General features: G+C 44.2%; 1 long non-coding RNA gene across 1 annotated transcript; it reads right to left on the bottom strand.

Moving 5' to 3' along the window:
- Positions 1–626: 626 nt before the first annotated feature.
- On the bottom strand, positions 627–1,334 carry LOC120939635. Its single transcript, XR_005749328.1, has 3 exons — positions 1,226–1,334; positions 910–1,049; positions 627–744 (listed from the first exon to the last, which is right to left on the bottom strand). It is a non-coding gene; the product is annotated as an uncharacterized LOC120939635 (long non-coding RNA).
- Positions 1,335–2,850: the final 1,516 nt, after the last annotated feature.

Genomic DNA, 2,850 nt, shown 5'->3' with positions numbered 1-2,850 from the left:
GGCACCTGTCGCTACAAGCACGAGTGTTCCGGTTGCGGGGGCTCCCACTCTTTGTCCAGGTGCTTTAAGCAAGGCAAGGGTCGTCCAGGCGAGTCTGCTAACAAGAGGGAAGACGCCGGTGATGGTGGAAAGGATGCGGCCGTTTCTCGGTAGGTATCCGTATAAGGGGGCGGCGCACATTTTGGAGAGGGGGTTTTCGGTGGGTTTTCACATTCCATGCTCTTTGAGGGAGGTTCCCCCGGTGTTTTGCAATTTACGGTCTGCGCTGCATCCTGAGGTGGTTTCAGAGAAACTGCGGAAGGAGGTGGCCCTGGATCGCATGGAGGGTCCTTTTCCGGCGGCACCCTGGGAGGATTTGGTCGTTTCTCTGCTGGGGGTGGTCCCGAAAAAGGAAAAAGAGGGACCCCAATAATCAGGAGAATGTCAGTGTTTGTAAGTCACCACATCCCTAGAGTTATGGAAAAAACATGAAATACCCCCTCAAGGGTGGGACTTTATAAGTGACACAAACACGTGAATGAGTAGAAAAATATATAGCAAATTTATTTAAACAATTTAAGTAAGGACATCGTACAGTGTCCTAGCAAGGATAAAAAACCACATGCAAGTGGTATACAGATCCTATTTGTAAAGCAATACAACAGACATGAGACAAAAATTGGTCCAACCCGACAGCCGTTTCGGTATCTGTGATCCTTCTTCAAGGGGTATTACAGACGATCATTGTGTCAGAGAAATACATGTCTATTAGAAAAGAGATATATACATATATTACATAGAAAAAATTCAACTTAAACAATATTTACAACTCTAGTGACCGAAATTGTTAAAAAACATGGGGAAGGGGGAGACAAGAAAAGGACAGCCATACAACTATGTCATTTATCAAAACAGATATGAGCTACTTACAGTCAATAAGATCTGTAGATAGAGTCCTGTCTCAGTGTGAAAGTACGCCAAAAACAAGGGGAGAATGCTGTATATGGAGATCAATGTCTCTGTGTTCACGGGGAGGATATACAATCATAGCCTACCAAAAAGGTCCACGCCTAGGGAAGGAAGGGAAAGAGGAAAGAAGAGAAAAAAAAAAAATATATATAATATATATATATAATATGTATATATCATTATTTGTTGCATTCAAAGAGTTAAATGCAGACACACATTTATAACAAAAAAGAGTAACCCCATAGAGCTGGTAATCCAAAAATGGAGAGTAACTTACCAGATATGGGAATCCATATAGGAGAGGGTATGCATGTGCCAGAGAACAAAAGTTCAGCCACAAGGAGACAAACTACCCAGATTATCCTATGTTTCAGGAAGGGTGGATTGCTAGGTGATCGCAGGCAGAGATCACTGGAAAAAGGAATTTAGGAGTATATATAAATAATATGTATGGCTAGTCTGGTGAAGTGTGCATAAAGGCACAGCACCAAAAACAAACAATAAGCCAAACATCAACAACCAGTGGTCCTACCTGCATGTGAGAAGTCTCCATAAGTCCAGCAGACGCCATGACAGTCAGAGACAATAGTGTCTGCAATGGGCTTAAATAGAGTCCATTGGTGGCTATGGCGCATGCGCGCGCGCACGTGCTGCGTAGTGACGCAATTGCGTCTTGAAAAAAAAAAAAAAAAAAAAACGGGATGGGCTTGAATAAAGTACATTAGCGGCATAGGCGCATGCGCGCGCGTATGCGCTGCGTAATGACGCAATTGCGGAAATGACGCTATTGTGATGAAACTCGCAAGTGGACACCAGCACATTGATATCAATGCGGTGACTACACTCGAACAATTATTGCCTGCACAGTCCAAATACATTTAACAGACGCCATGATAGTCAAAAGTATGGACGTCGCATGTGTCGATCAGCATGGTAACACCATTGCTGCAATGACACATGTAGTAGCGTTGGCATGATGACGCAATCGCGGCAGACGGGTATAAAGTCGCAATTATATCAATGTCAATATGGTGATTCCATATATGACATTGATTAAAAATTGAAAATAAAATTAAATTAAAAATTGGAAATGATAAAGGGAGGGGATATCACTTAAATAAGTGATTTTGCCAGTGCCAATCCACCCTTACACAAGTATATAACTCGAATTAGGATGACAATGCCATCAATACGGGAAAAAAAAAAAAAAAAAGGGGGGGGGGGGGTGGGAAAGAAAGAAAGAAGGACGGGAGATGGAGAGGGCCTTTCGCACAGGGCGTGCCGGATATCGCCCAAATAATGGGAAGGAGCCGGCATGGAGTGTGCGCTGACGCAAGAAAGCAGTAATAACTGCAAATATGGGGGGCAAACATAACAAAACCCAGGTGGTGAACCGTAGGTGCGCATGACATGCCCCCCACGTGCGTCAGGTGGGGGCCAAATAGATACCCTCACCCGCGAAGCATTATACAGCAAATGAGTGTACAAAAAATAGTCGTACATAGTAGAGCATGGATATTTGGAAGTCAAACAAAAATGGAGAGGAGGGGGGATGGATGTGGAGAAATCTATTCCTCCCATCCCCCGGAGGAAAACCCCTCCAGAAAAGGGCGATAGCTAACTATTTCATTAAGGCCTGGTTTTCTAGTAGCATCTAGCATGGCTATCCATCTTGTCTCCCTCTGCAGCAAGGTCCTATTCCAGTCGCCCCCTCTACTGTTGGGGTGTATTCTATCCAAAATGAGGAATTTGATTTTAGGGATCATCCCACCATGGGCGTCTCGAATATGGCGCCCCAGGGGGAGGTCCGGGTCTGCTTTCCGCATACATGTAATATGTCTGGAAGCGTGTTTAAAGAAAGGTTGTTTCGTTTTTCCAACGTAAAAAGCCCCACAGTGGCAT

The sequence above is a fragment of the Rana temporaria genome, chromosome 5, assembly GCF_905171775.1.
Source record: "Rana temporaria chromosome 5, aRanTem1.1, whole genome shotgun sequence".
Taxonomy (NCBI): Eukaryota; Metazoa; Chordata; class Amphibia; order Anura; family Ranidae; genus Rana; species Rana temporaria.
The sequence above is the reverse complement of the archived record's forward strand: the minus strand, read 5'-3'. Positions and strand labels throughout refer to the sequence as shown.